Source organism: Watersipora subatra, chromosome 8 (assembly GCF_963576615.1).
Source record: "Watersipora subatra chromosome 8, tzWatSuba1.1, whole genome shotgun sequence".
NCBI lineage: Eukaryota > Metazoa > Bryozoa > Gymnolaemata > Cheilostomatida > Watersiporidae > Watersipora > Watersipora subatra.
The window spans coordinates 54,538,863-54,555,119 of NC_088715.1; positions in this window are offsets into that span (position 1 = coordinate 54,538,863).

The window sequence follows — 16,257 nt, forward strand, 5'->3', positions numbered from 1 at the left end:
CGGCTCCGCTATATATGTAGAAATGCTGAATGCTTTTACCTGACTGTTCATTGCTGAGTTTGATTGCACTAACTAAAAATACTAGCTACTAAGAAACTTTAGATAGGTTCCAATCAGTCAACACTTTACAAAGATTTTGTGCAAATATAATTTTCTTTGATTAACTTATGCTTTATCGCACTCAAATCTCAAGTAAAGGTTGTGACAGCCAACAGTACTTATGTGGTATCTTTAGCACTGGTCTTACAATTGGAACCTTCAAAATTTACACAAATGTTTGCTTCAGCCTGTTATTCTATTGCAGTAATAAAGGATGAATGAATTAAAATAAAGTAATATCATTTAACATTAATAATAAAATTCAATACATTCATCATATTAGATTTGGAATTAATATAAATACTAAGTATTTACTTTTGGTAAATCGACCTTTCAAAGAAAATTTACTTTTGATTTTTATGGAAAAATATTTGGTTAAATATAAATGTCTTTCAATGTTAGAATTATAAATATTAAGTAAATAAATTTCTGTTGTAATTGTTAGACTTAAGATTATTTTAAAAGTTACCATTTTACAAACAATCATTAAGAACACCATCCTTTTGCACTATAGAGAAGATGAACATTTCTCACCAAATAATGAAGCATAAATTTATGCCCTTAGAGGTATTAATAGATGAAGCTATATAATACCTATACAACAATAACTGAAATTCTATGCAAAAAGGAGTGAGCATTTTTATAGTCTCCAGATATCTCAAGAGTTAATTACTCCATGAGCAACATAATTTTGGCTTGCAGAAAACTTGAAAGTGGGCTGAACTTACATGTACGTCGTTCGAATGATAAAACACAAATTTATTGAATGCATTTGAAGAGCAATGGGATCGAGCTTCAGAGATACTGCTACAGCACCAATAGAGCTACTGCGAACTTGTGAGTTCTGTCGAAGAGAAGTGGATGAGCTTAAAGTCCTCTTCTGTCAGCATTTTCTCTGCAGACTCTGTATTGACCAGCTGCCTGTCAACAAGAGCATATATCGATGCCATATTTGCCATCAGGTAAGGATTGCGCTACAATAAGCTTGTTCTGCGGCAAAACAACATCTGTGAATTAAACTGAATACTTTTAAAAAATATTTATTTGGGTCATTGAGTAATTCATTGAGTGCCACGGACCACTTCGTTCAGTTTGGCACAGTGTCTGAGCATGGCTAAAAGCCATGTGTTGAGGCTTCAGTAGGCTACATACAAAACTTTTCCAATTAGTAAGTAGTTATACTTAATCAGCCTATCATTTTTATGGTTAAATGAAGCAATCATTTTCTTGTGTTAAACCAATAGAAAACATGTTTATAGCCCACGCTGAGGTTAGTTTTGCTTTGCAAAAAATTTAACTTTTATTTAAGCATTTTCTTTGTAATGGCCAGCCGTGTCATATGCATTAGACCTACAGAGGCTTTAAAAATTGTAGATAGATGGATTTTCATGATTATCTAAAGAGTAGTACAAGTGAGTGTGAGTATTGTATTTTCCGCTGGAACAATGATGTAATAAAACTGTAAGCTATAATAATATTAAAAACTCATCTGACTCAGAACAAACTCAACTTGTTTGTCATGATAGTAGAGGAAGGAGGTCAAAAAGTGCCCATCTTATTCTTCAAAACATCTGTAGCCTTTTTTGGCATCAGTAAAAGGAAATTTTACGCTTATTAGTTTGGTATCAAAACGTCTTTTACAAACCTTGCGGGTAAACAATTGTGACAGCTTATATGCAACATTGTCAAATAATAAGTTTTTTATCAAATATTTAACTATGTTTTAGTAAAAACTTATTTTAGTAGCGAGAGTTACCTTACCTCTCAAAATAAAATAATTTATTGGTCCATAACTCACTAATACATTGAACCCTAATCAGTAAGTTACTAAAACACATGACTAAGAAGCAAAAAAAGGGCCACTTTAAAGAATAAATCGATACAAAAATTAACTTTGAATATTTGATATAATTTTTTTTTCTAAAAACGCATTTAAGATAAAGCATGCAAGCATGCAAGAATGTTTCTATGGTTTCAGTTCTAAGCAAATAAAAACTCACTTCTGGATACCTCTAGGCTTCATCAGATCAAATAAGCCAGAAAAATTTAAACTTTGTGATTTTTTATATGCTGTTCATTAGTTCGTGTAAAAGAAAGTTTACCTGCAGCCACCATTTGAAAGTTGTCATAAGGATACTCTTCTTAATCAACTTTAATTTAAGAACTATTCCATCTTGCTTTACCACTTAAAGCTAATAAAAAATAAATGAGGCCAATATAATGTTCTACTTTTGCTGCAGAAGGTGCGCAATAATATTTATGCTAATGTTGAAATACAAAGGCCAAGCATTAAAATGATGTGGAATTCTGCTAGTTTCTCAATAATTCAGCATTTTTTGATGGTAGCAAAGTTTAAGATGGTAAGCAAAATCTGCATGACTATTTTCTTTTAATAAAGTAGAGTAGAGAATCTAATTTCTGTAAATTTAATTTTACCCATACCTCAAAAGTTTCTTTAAGGTTACTGTTTAGTCATCACAATGCGCACACAAGAGAGAAATATAATATGTACAACTTACTAAATCACACATTTGCTGGTTGCCAGAAATATTTAATTTGTCATAAAGTTATGTTTCGTTTTAAATTACTACAAACCCAATGAATTTTTTGCTATTTATTCCATATGCTATGAAATAGTTGCTGATTCAATATACAGATGCAATTTTATTTTAAAATCCTCAACATGCATGTTTACTGTAAAATACTTAATGAAGCTATTTTCTGTCATTGTTAAAAAAATTTTGTTTGAAAAGATTACTGTCATTGTGATTATATGTTTCAAACATAGATATAGTAAATCATATACAAATATATAGATATAGATATATAGATACAAATATAGGGTTTACTATATCTATGGTTTCAAAATTCTTTTAATGCTTTTATCAGTATTGGCTGCTTGAGTTAATCACTGATTAGTTCTAGAGATTCCCTGAATTTTATGTAAATATAAGACGCTGTGTCAATGAAGTAATTGAGCATGTATTTTAAGCAGAGACGTGTTTACTGTAATTGGACTTTCAGAGCATAAACTCTTTATCAGAAGACATTTACATTTTGTTACATGATCTTTTCAACATCAAATTTTTGTTGAATTCCTAATAAAGATATAATTGGTAAGGCTAAATTTAAATGAATTATAAAGATTGGAGTGAAATTTATTCTTGAATGAATGAATCAAACTTTATGCTCTGCATATTAGTGGTTCATGATGGGAAATTACACTTCTAAAACTTTTAAATTTTTTCTATTAATTGTCTCAACTTTGAAGCATTTTGAGGCTATAATTTGTTAATGAGGAGACCAGCGTACTTCAGTCTGAAGAGCTAAAGAAAACATTAGTTCCCCTTATCAGCATATGTATACTGCTTATCTACCAACCTCTAAGACTCTTCATAGTTTCCATAATTTTTAAGGTACATCTTTAACTGTCATGGTAGCTAACATTTATTTAGGCCATGTTCTGACAACTCCAGTTGTAATAAGAATTGAGTGGTTGCTGTTTAATTAGAAAAAAATATTTTATCATCAAATATCAAGTGTGTAAATTCTCATGACAAGACAATAAACCGCTATCAAAAAGTTAAAAAACCAGAAAATTTATTGTTAAAACAGCACAGTGCAAAATAAGACACATAAGAGTGGCGCAACTTTGGTGAGCTCACAACAAATTTTCCAGCATATTCTGATGTTTCACAGCTCTTTAACATTATTAGCTTTTGCTCTCTAGCAGCATACTGTAGATAATTGAGCGTAAGTGAATAAGCAAACAGAACAGTTTGCGAAACATCTAAACGGTTTATGATACAGGCTGCTACTTTACCATTAGTTTACAGCAACACAATTGTCTAGAGAACTCACTTCCAATAAAAATAGCATTGGCAAAGTGAAATCACCAAAGTAAAGAGTCACTAGCAGCCTGACAGCTTGTTATGGAAATAACCTTAGCTTCCATTGATTTTCATCACTAACTACGTAGTAAAGCTAATCAAAGCTAAAAATAGTTTGAAGTCAAGCCAAGTTCATTTTTACAATAAAATTAGCCATCATAAGTGGGTCACTGAAAAGTCTCCAAACCACATTTCAACTTACTTGTTTCGGTTTTTGTAAATATTTTTAGGAATGTCCCGTACCTAATGGAGGATTTGACTATCTTCCGGACAATTTATTGGCTAGCCAGTTTACTGAACTAGTACGAAAGAGACGACCGAATGCCGGTAGGTATAAATATTCTAGCATTTTCATTTTTAGTTATTTGTAAATAGTTCAACTAGGCTTCTGTAAAGGTTCTACGATATAAGTATGAAGTAACTATCAAATAAATGTGTAAGTTATGTTTTTTGGTATCAGAAACTTTTCCATTAAGTCTGGTACCTACATTCTGGTACATACAGTCTGGTACTTACCTGGTACCTGTATTATACCACAGTAGATCCAACAATACAATAGTCATCATATGTGATAACTTTGTTCACGATAATACAAACTGATTCACTTAACATCAGCGGATGGTCCATAGCTTGGCGTTCTCATTCTAGAATGTGTATATAACTTTGTCTCTGAAGCAATGAAATACTAGTCTAGCCGCAACTATCACAACAGAAAATGCAGATCAAGTAATTTATGTCAGTCAAAGTCAACACTGCCAAAGTGTTGCACCTAGCATAGATTGTCACGCACTCTCGGCAAAATACCAAGAAATTTTGACAGCTGCAATGTTTGCCATTAGTCTATGGTGCACAAAGTCGACACATACTTGTCAAAAGAGCAAACCTGACATACTGTAACTAAATGTGAACCAGCCTTAAGGTTCAAACTCTAGATAGTTTTGCTTGATTTAATGCTTATTGCAGAGTTGTTATACTATTTTGTATGAAGCCGCTCTCGCAGTATTTCCATTAAATTTCTTTCTTTAGATTACTGAATTGTGCACATTCAATAAGACTAAAATACATGAAATCTAGATAATTGTCAATGGTGAACAGATACATAGAGCTATAATACATACATTGTCATATTTGCTTACCTATCATACTTACTTGCTATACCGAAGTTAAATATTGCTAGCTGTATCTAATCAAAATCTGTCAGATGATGTGCATCTACAATTGGAATCTGAACTATAACAAACCGCTGTGGTGTGTTATCTACTTGAACTATTGCTAACAGCATTGATGTTTTAAAAACTAAATGTAGTTCATCAATCTTCTGCTCAATTTTAAAACCAAAGAAGGTAAAGTAATAAAACTGGCAGATGCTTTTTAAAATAAAACACCATAAATAAAAAATATAGATTAAAAACAAGATCTAGTTTTCGATGCTATGATTATAGTCAAACAATCAAAGATCTTACAAATAATATATCTGTTACTAATAAAAAGAAGATAATACGACTAGAAAATCTGGAGATAGTCTGTGAAGTCAATCCAGACAGAAAACCCTATCAAAGCTAAAAAACAGCTGCAGCTTAGCCGGCCTAAATAAAATTAGTACCACTAATGATTTTTAATTGATGTTAACTCACAATTTTGCTATTGCAGTAACTTGCAATGACCTGGATCTTTCTATCCTCAAGGAAAGGCTTTATCGGCAAATGGTGTCAGGAATAAGGTTGCAAAGTACAGGAGATGGTACCATTTATACTTATTTCTCGAATCAGATAAACTGCTTTTTATTGATCTTTAGAAAAACTATAGTATGTATATTTTCCTATTAATTTGCATATTTTGTTATTCACAGAATCAAACACTTTATTGTAAAACTTATTATTACCCTATATAGTTGCATGTACTAACATAAAATCAGATGAATATTTCTAAACTGTCGATAAAAAAATAAGTGGTAGATTCTGGACACTTCAAAATTTTTATCAAACTTTTCAAAATTGTGGCGTTGCATGAAAATTGTAAAAGTTTTTGTGTCATCCAAACTATTTTTGTTGTTATATAAAGCAGTAAGCCATTGAATTACAGACCATTTGTAAGAAAACTATTTTAAAGCTAGATTTTATCAAAGATCTACATTAATCTGCAACAATTTTTTATTGCTAACTGTTAATTTTTTAAATATTAAAAAACAGAATTAAAACTTTTAGTTAATCTACTAAATGTATAAAAATAATGGCCTTACAACTTTGGAATGCTGCACAATAAACTAACAAAATTTATACATTAAATAGGAAAATTTTTATACAATAATAATAAGTAGGAAAAATGTCAGTAATCATTTAAATTATTAAACTTTCAAAAAAAACTGTTGAACAGAGTCACACAGTCACATGTTAATCATGTGTCAATCATTTTTAATTTGTGATATAAGTAATAGTTTAGTTTATATATTGATAGTAGATATGGAACAGATGCAGATAATAGATAATTTCTAGTGACGAATGTCCCTCTCTTTATGGCAACTAATCTCATGAGAAGTATGATTGCCTATTTCAATGTTTAAGCAGCATATTTGACACTCATGTTGTATGAAGGGCATGCCTACAGGTTTTTGTTGTCGAAACGCTCTAAGTATCCATTATTTTAGTGGAATGCCCAAGAATCAGCCTTTTTGTCTTATTGTATCTTTTAAACTCCTGTTTTTTGCCAGTAAAGTGTTTTCAAACTCGGCTGTCAAAATAACCCATAATATGATGTCTTTGAATATGTTTGTTAGAGAGTTTGTCTCAAAATAACCCAAGTACATTTTACTCCTACAAATAGTTTAAAACCCATTTTTATGGTTGGAATGTTTAATTATTTGCAGATAAGAGATTTTCAGCTAAAAGTTAGTAGAAAATAGCTTGGTTACAGAAAGTTTCTTAAACAATATAAAGTTTAGAAAACTGTTTCAGTTGTTCTGAGAATTACATGTATATGCCACTACAATGTAGTAAAGAAAACAAATAAAGGTTTGTGACTGCGCTTTTTTAAAAAGACATCACTGATATACGCTTAATTTTAATCTTTAGAAAGTTTTCGCTTATCTGAATGCCTATTGCCTGAAGACCTCATATGATATAATCACCTTCCCATGTTTATTTGTAATACTAAAGGTAAACCGAGTTTAGTTAAACTTTTTTTGAACAAAAGAGCTGTTTATGAATTACTAAAATTCAAAAAAAAAACAAAATGTTAGTATGATAGAAAACCTATATAATTCCAATTTTTTTATCTTGATAAAAGTTTTTACAGCCAGTAAAGAAAAAAATGTTGTGCTCTAGATTTAACTGTGTACTAAAAATACACAAAGTAGCTTTCAAACTGAACAAATTTAAAAAATTGATATGCATATAAAAAAGCTAATAGATAAAATTATTTCTCTAAATGGCAAACATATTAGCCATTAACAATTAGCACAAAAAACTTTTCTTGTCATAACAAAATTTGTTGTGCTTACTTAGATTCTACATATGATAGTTATATTATTATATTGGCAATTCCAACACTATATTTTCCTTGACTTTTTACTACTTTTATTTAGCTAGCGGAGCAGGGTAGATTAATTCTCAGCGTTCGTGAAGATTTAAAAAAAATGAGAAACAGAATTGAGAAGTACAGAGAAGAGACACAACTTCAGTGTGCTGAAAAGGTAATCATAATATTTTCTGAGTTTTAATGTTGTGAAATTTATTAGAACATTTATTAGTGGTATGACACATGTGCAATCTCTATAGCTGAAAAGACTAAACAATCTACATACTCTCTGAGCCCTGACAGTCAGTTTTCTTATGTTGTGTAGTAAATGTGAGAAGCCCTGATGTCTGGTATACCGACGTCTACCTAGCTCTGTTAAAAATGTTGTTTTTTAAGTAATAACACAAAGAAATTGCACGCTCAAAGAATAAAACATTAGACCGGGCATGTTACAACAATCATTTTACTATTTTGGAATATTTTTACTAGCTTTATTTATTACTAAAACAACTAGAAAAAGCGAAAAATTTTGATGCAATTCAGGTATTGAATGGGAAAGATGAAAGTGATATAGATAAAAAAAATTATGCGATACTTTTTGTAAGTTTGATGATATTTTTAGCCAGAAAATGATGATAAGCATGTGTTTGATGAGTGTGATGATACCACAAAACTTTTCACCTGAATGATATAAATCTTGACAGTTTTAGTTCAAACATATAACCTATTTTATTTTGTAATTTTTTTAGTGTGTTAATAGACTTGTTTTCCAATGTTTCATCAAATATCATTTGATTATGAGCAGATTTAGACATATTTAGCAAAAGTTTTAAAATGTCCTATTTTTTGGCAAACTTCCCAGGGATGATCACGTCTATTAAAGATGATAGCCAGAGTTCAAAGGGTTAACCAAATGTACAGAAGCATTTTGAGGTGTTTCTGTAAAAAAGCAGCTAGCTTTAAAAATGCTTAAATGACAAAAGATAACAACTCACTTATCGCAACACGAATCAAGTATGGATTTTTCAACTGATCTGGGCAGTGCTAATTAGCTTCACAGAGAGAATGTTTATAACTTCTGATTAGTGCAGTCTTAGTGTAGCACGTGTGAGCGTTTTAAGCTTTCATTGATCTTTAAGGAGCCGAAGATTCAATGATCTCACTCTATGCTCTTTATGATCACCTAAAATTATTCAATAGTACACTAACTATTGCATTTTTAAAATTCAAGCTCTTTTTGTGTTTATGTTGGGATGTCTTGTGCCTAAGTCTTTAAATCATTAACACCCTATTGCAAGCATCACGCAAGAATTGGTAACACAAGTGGACCCCCCCCCCCCCTATGCAACATTAATTTGTTCTAATGTTGGCATTAAAAGGCAAAATTACGGTATAGAGGGGTATAGAAATCTACAATAATTATGTAATGCAAACACACCCTGATGAAAAACATTAAAAATTCATATAGTTAATGTACATATAAAAAATAGTAACCAAATATTATAGCAACCTTAGGAACTACAGTTACCTACCACAACTTTTGTGTATTTATTAGTTTTGATCCGCAACAAACTTTTTATTGGAATCAAATCAAGTTCATAAATTTTTTTTAATGTTGATATCAATCTTAGAAGCCATGGCTAAGGAAATTAAGGTTGCATATGTAGCTATGTATGTATGATGAATAAAATTAATTTAAATAGTATATCAAGCACTAAAATGCATGAAAATTTTTTACTCTTGCTTACTTTTCCTGAATTTTTGTTTCCCAAATGCGATATCAGGCTTTTACGAAACACGAAGCATTCTTCACTGAAAGGGAGAAAGAGAGAGAGAGAGCATCTATTTCAGGCATGGTGAAAAAGTTTCGGCAAATAAATAATTTGCATTTTTGTGAATCCACCATTATTAGCCCACTAGCCATCAAGTTTTAATTTCGAGAAGCAATTTTATTGATATGGCATAGTAGAAAAAATGGGGTATTGAGGGGACAAAAAAAATATTGTGTTCCTCATCGCGAGGCAAAAAAACTGTGAAACAGAGACCTCAAAACTCAAGGGTTCACTGTAGTAAGTTTTGCTGTATCAAGCAGAATATCAGTTTATAGGTAGCTGAAGCTAACCAAGTAGCCAGTTGCAGTGTAACCACAACAGCCTAAACTATCATAATGAGTATTGTCTGTTGGGCCAATTTACAATGTGTTGTGAGTCTTTAATTAAAACCATGTTATATTAGAGTGAGACTTTATGCTGAAAAAGTTTCCAAAACATTAAGTTTGTTTGAAAGGGGAATAGTAGTTATATACTTGCTAATAATGGCATTTTGCTTTTTAAATGACTTGAAACATGTGTGATTTTTAATTTATTGTTTTATATTTTATGAGGCCTTTGGATTTAATTTTAAGAAAAACTATGTGGCTTTCAGTCAATTTCTTTAGCTACTGGAAATTTAAAAAAACAGTTATTTAGAAGTTTTACAGAGCAGAAAGCTAAGGTTGACAGATTGAAAACACCTTTGGCAGTTTAATACTCAAACTTGTCTTTTTTTGAGTGAATCAAGTTTCACTGCGTATGCATCTTTAAATAAAAAAGTCCTTGAGTGTATTTTAACTATCGACAGAAATACAGCAAGCACTTGAGTGCACATGGCGCTATCAATAATTTTCACAAAATAATTTGAGCCATATTAAATTGTTTTGCAGGTTAGCAGATGCAGTAAGAGGGCTACTGTCAAAAGCAGGTCGCATATTGAGTAAAAGATTGCTAGTAAAAAGCCTGTGGGTGGTGGTTGAGTTTATTTATTTCCTATCATCTTTGTAAAGTTAAAGTTTGACAGAGCTATTGTTTCAATGGTTACAGTGAAAATTTTGATTAATTGTTTGAATAATATATTTTACAACAGCATTAATCTCGAGGATGTCCAATATTTATTATCCAATGTTATCAAATATACAATCCAGAGGCTGGTTTTCATGAAATAGAGAGAGTTTTAAAACCAAACATTTATAGTGACTTGGCAATAAGAATTTAACATATGTCTGCAAAGCTTCAATATAAATGTGTAAAATTTACATAGACTAACAGAAACACACAATGATGGAGTGGAACTTATTAGTATAGATCTAGAATCGCATTTGCTATAGTCAACAGTAAACTTCAGCACTGCACCAACTGTGACATCACTAGTTAGATCCCTTTTAAACAACCTAACCTTTATCTTTTAGCAAAAGCTATTTCACAAACTCTAATCTGATTGCCAGCTAAAATAGCCACTCAAGTTTTTAAAAAAGATGTTAAGTTTTAGATAATTTTTCTTAAATATTTAAAGCTATAATTAATGAATCAAAGTAAATTTTAGCATAGATCAGTTCACAAAAATTACCCAAATAATGTTATAAATTGTTTTTCAGATAACAGATCTCGAAAGGCGATTTGAAAATGAAAGGTTGAAGTTGGTGAAAAAGAATAGAGCCTTTCAGACTTACATAGAGTTAAGAGAATCAGCCGAACAGATGATAGCATTGTTGGCAGATGGTGACTGCGCAGATGAGAAGCTGGAGGAAGCGCAAATACTTGAAAATAAGCTTGCAAGTGCTTATGTTTTAACAGAAAGCCTGCTAAACAGTGGTTAGTTGGCAAATACACTACATGTAGGTAGTGAATACATTAAAAAAATTTCAAAGTATTGAAGAATTAAAATCACTTTTACGCTTTCCGAAAACCATAATTTACAGGTATTTAGTGAGTTTGCGTTCATTGCTATTGGTAGATTTCGACCAACAGCCAAAGCTGCAAGTTGGAGATTCAGTCAGACTAAAGTATGAACTTGGTGAAAACCTGGATGAGTTTCTGAGAGAAAACGTGACACATGGAAGTGTAGGAATCCTACATGAGATATTTTCAGACGGCAAGGTCTGCATAAAACTTTTGCATTTTTAGAAGTCCACCTTATGTTACAATTAAAATAACTACTTGTAGCAAGCACAGTAAAACTGGATAAAAACCAGCAGATGATCTGTTAGTAGTTTGTAGTTAATTTTTTGATTAATAGTCTGCCTCTTAAATATGCACATTAACTGGTCTACAATGATGATTGATATTACACGCACAAAAACATTCATTTTCCTATTAGTTATTTGCTCACGCTAGTGTAGTATGCGTAAAAAAATAAAACTGCACCCAATTTGGTCTGATTATATGTCATAGCTTTCCAAACATTTGCAAGATGAATTGGTTGAAATTGCAATTTAATGAATTTTTCAAAAGAATTGTAGTCGGCTGAAAATCAGATCTGTTCAAAATTTATTGGCCTGCCAAGATATTGGTGAAATATTTCTAATTATTGGCTAGTTTACACAGGCAGAGTAAACCCCAGCAAGCATTAAACTTGTCTTTGATGAGCTGTACTTTTTTTTTCTTCGTTGATTTTGTTCATTATGATATGATGTTGTCATTTTTTCTTTTACTATATTTTTAACTCTGTTATAATTTTTTTGGTAAATGCTATTTAGTTGTTTATATTTTTAACTGCTCTTTCTATAGGTTTCGCAACTGCTAGTTTATGATGAGCGTGTGTCATTGAAATCAGCTTAACTAAAACCTTCATTTTATCTGCTTCACTTTTTGATGACTTAATATGCCTACTTTTACTTTACTCATTTGAAGCTTCAGAATTATCACCTCTTGACTTTCTCAACAACAGCTCAACTGTCATGCAATACTGTGCTGCTAGTTTGAGTTCAGAGTTACTCGGATCCTTTAATACTTGATCACTGCTTGTTCTTATTACTCGGCAACTGATTTTGTTTTGCCCGTGTTCTCTTTTTCACATAAGCTATTTATTTATGAACGTATAGCTTTTTGGCACTAGCTTTTGTTTACTTTAAAAATTAATCTATCAGTTTTATTAACTTTTTGAAACACTCTCATAGCATTTAATCTTTTTATAGCTACATTTTGTAGAGCTTTTATAGTTTATGCATTTAAAAATGGTCAATATCAACAGCACTGTGTTTTGTTGAAATTGTTTTTACAAAATCAAATGTTGGTTGCTGTTTGACATAGTATGTTTGTTTTTGCTGATGACCTCTTCAACTATTACATGATTTTTTACTTACCAAAGCATAATAATTTAACATTTGAATGTTTTCAACACTCCAAATTCTGCCAGAATCTTATGATGAAAATTTTACAATGCTCCAAAATTCTTTAATGAACTTTTGAATTTTCTTGTTTTGAACTTTAATATTTAATGGTTATAAAAGTTTTGAGCATTTTAGTAAGCCAAACAGCTTGTTTAGGTGCTTTTAAACCATTGTTAAAAACAAAAGGTATGGCATAACGTCAATACAACAAGTAATTATAAAACTAAAGCACACGTGTTTGGGTAAACCCGGTATCAAATTATAGGGCAATTACTTATCTGCAAGGTCATACAACATCAGCTAATTATAATCAGTACATACTGTACATGTATTTCAATAGCTTAAGTGTAATTAATTTTGTTGTAATAAAAGGGCACTACATTTGCTATCCACTTTTTTGTCCAGGTCCTTGTGATTTTTCCTAAAATGCACAAATGGAAGGGGAGACTTGTCATGTTAGAGAAGTCTTTGGAAAAATCAAACCTTCCATATGTAGGTGATCAAGTGAGGGTATGGGCTGCTGACACATATTCTCAAGAAAGTGGGCAGATCTCCAATGAAAGGTAAACTCGATGCGGTGGATAAAATGAACAGCTAGAAATAATCAAAATGCTACCAAAATGAGCAATTCTAATGCTATTGATAACATTGAGAGTGCTGAAAACATTGAAAACTTTGAATAAGCTGACAACATTCACAAAGGCCAACATTGTTAGTGATTACCACATTGACAATGTCAATAATGCTTAAAACTTTACATTATCCAGAGTTCTGCAGTGATTCAGGAGAATTAGCCAGCTACAACACTTTTACCATTTCCACAACCACGAGCCGTGTAGCACGGCTCGGCAAAGCATTTACGTATGGCCAAAAGTCTCATAGTGTGGCTTTCTTAGGCTTCCTAGAAAGTTTTTTTGCTTAGTGAGTAGTTAATTAATCGGGAAATTGAATTTATATTTATTTAGATGAAAATAGATAACTATCTGCATGTGCTGAGCCAATAGAAAGAATGTTTGAAACCCATCCTGAGTGTAGTTTCGATTTGCAATATTTTTTATTATTTTTTATTTTTGGAAATGGCCGGTCATGTCAGGCGCATTACAAATGTTTTGCTAATTTTAGATCTATAAGTTTTAAGCTATTTTGACTGAATAATAGTACTAGTCCAAATTATTATTTAATTTTTACCAGTAATAATAGTTTCTTAAGATGTAATAATATTGATAAATCTTCCATCTCGAACACGTTCATGGTTTCAGCAAAAATGAAGGAAAACGTGTCTGAGCTCATTCTGTAAAAAAATTGTGGTAATCTTATGCCATCAGCTGATGTAAAACTATATATTGATTGATTTGGTTTCAAAATATATCTTAATAAATTATTTGGTTCAAAAGTTACGACAATTTATATGCGCCCTTGTTGAATATTAGGTTTTACAGAATGTATGTACAATTGGCTGTAATAATAACTGCATCTTCTCAAATACTAGCTACAACTTACGGAAACTCTATACTTGTGACACCAGTGGCAGGTGACTGTTTCTCAGTACATTTTCCTTTTTTTGAACATTCTTCTGCTTTCATGATCATTCTTAGCTAACTTTTGCATTTCATTACAACTTTTGTCATCTTTCATAGATATGGCATTCTTACACGTATAGACAGTCAACACGCAGAAGCCTCAAGTAAACCAGATTTGGTGGCCTTTGTGGAGTTTCCAGAAGGAAAAACTTGGAAAGGGCCTTATAAAGAGCTCTTCAACCCCAATACTTCGCATCAAGTAATACTTGTAAACTTAACTGCAGCAAGTTTGGGTCAAATGCCTGAAAAATGCTACAATCTCTTTTTTATAATTTTTTTCCATACCCAAAAACGTGTAATGAACAAGCAAAAGACTTGTCAGCCTAAAAATGAACAGTTTTATTGTATCGTTAAAGAAAAGTATGATTGCAGTTATCCTTCTTAGGATTATCTGATTATCAGTGTAATCAAGTTGGGGAACAAGCAGACATGAAGGAAGTTTGACAAAATTACTATTATAAAATGACATATTTATGTAGTTTGTAACCAAAATAGTATTTCAGGAGAAAGTCAATTTTGTTAATATTATGAGTCTTCAGGAAGTTCAAACTTTAAAAAAACGTTGAGTCAATTGAAGGCTGAAATTTTATATGTTATTAAAATCAAGTTGATTTAATTGCTCGTAAAGAGGCTATATCATCAGTTGATGAAAGGTCTAAGTCATCAAAAGTAAAGAGTCAACTTGGAGTAGGCAATGTGATGAATTAACTAAAAGCTGAACTTATGAAATGTGATGAGTTAAACTGAAACTGCTACGAGCCAACTGAGAATTGAAATAATTATCTAGGAACCTTCCAACTACAAAAGTAATTTTAATTTCAGCAGAAAATTTATTTTACCTGCTATTTTATCCAACTGGTTTAATTTACCGGCTTTATAGCTGATATTAAACTGCTTGTGCCCCAGGCTAGTTCCTATTCATAAAAGGTTTTACCTTAGATATGTATAAATATTTGTTGATTGAATTGCTTATATGGCATTACTAAAAGTATTATGTAAAAGTGGTTTCCGCCTGTTTGAGCTATTAATTAACATTGCTGTTTCTTGAATAGTTGAAAATGACAGAAAAGTTGATGCAAGTGGGAACGAGTTGTCTAGCAATCACTTGGAAAGAGAACCAAGCGACTGCAGCTGAAGAAACTACAGGTAAAAAAAGTTTTATGAAAAATAATAATACAACCCATTAAACCATAGAGATGGGACACCACAGTCTATATAGTTCTAGCTGAGATTTTTAGTATGCTAAGATATAAAATTCAGAAGACTCCGCTTTAGAATTTTCTACCTCCATTGTAAACTTGATAAAAAAAATTGTCTAATTAAATATAAAGGGAGTTGTTACTGAATAAGTGAGAATACTGTATTTGTGAATAAAAATTATGGTGCCAGCAACATACTCAATCCTAAAAGTAACCATGGTGTAGTGGTAACACTCTAGACTTTCCATTGACAGTGATTTAAATGCTCTGAAGAGATGCCAGCAAGGGCATCTGGTATCCAGCTGCTATAGTGCTAAAGGAGACAATTTCAACAGAAAATCTGCAGCAGGCACAGGGAAAACACCCCAGCACTCTCTCACAGAAACTTTATGTGTGATGTCTAATCGAGCCATTTAAGAAAATAAAGACAAGAGGGGCCTTTCTGTCACATGAATGCTCGTAACTAAAATGACAACATACCCCACTTTGTAGCAGTACATCACAATAAATTCACCCTTTTTTGCTTGATACAAAATTTCATCGCAGACTATTATCTTATAGGGCACTCTATCGGCAGTTGATTTTAAAAAGCTTTAGCATACTTTACTTTGCGCTTGCTGAAATAGTTTTACTTTGAATTATATACAATAAATTGTATATATGTATATATTATTCTTTTTTGAATCAGTAAAAGAAAAGTGTTTTTGTACAATCTAGAAATGTGATAAGTCTTTAAAAGTTTGTATTTAACGCAATTACGAAAATACTGCTCTAGTAATTTTACAGAAACTGGAAAAACCAAAAGTGAGATACCACCAAAAAGTTTGATCTCG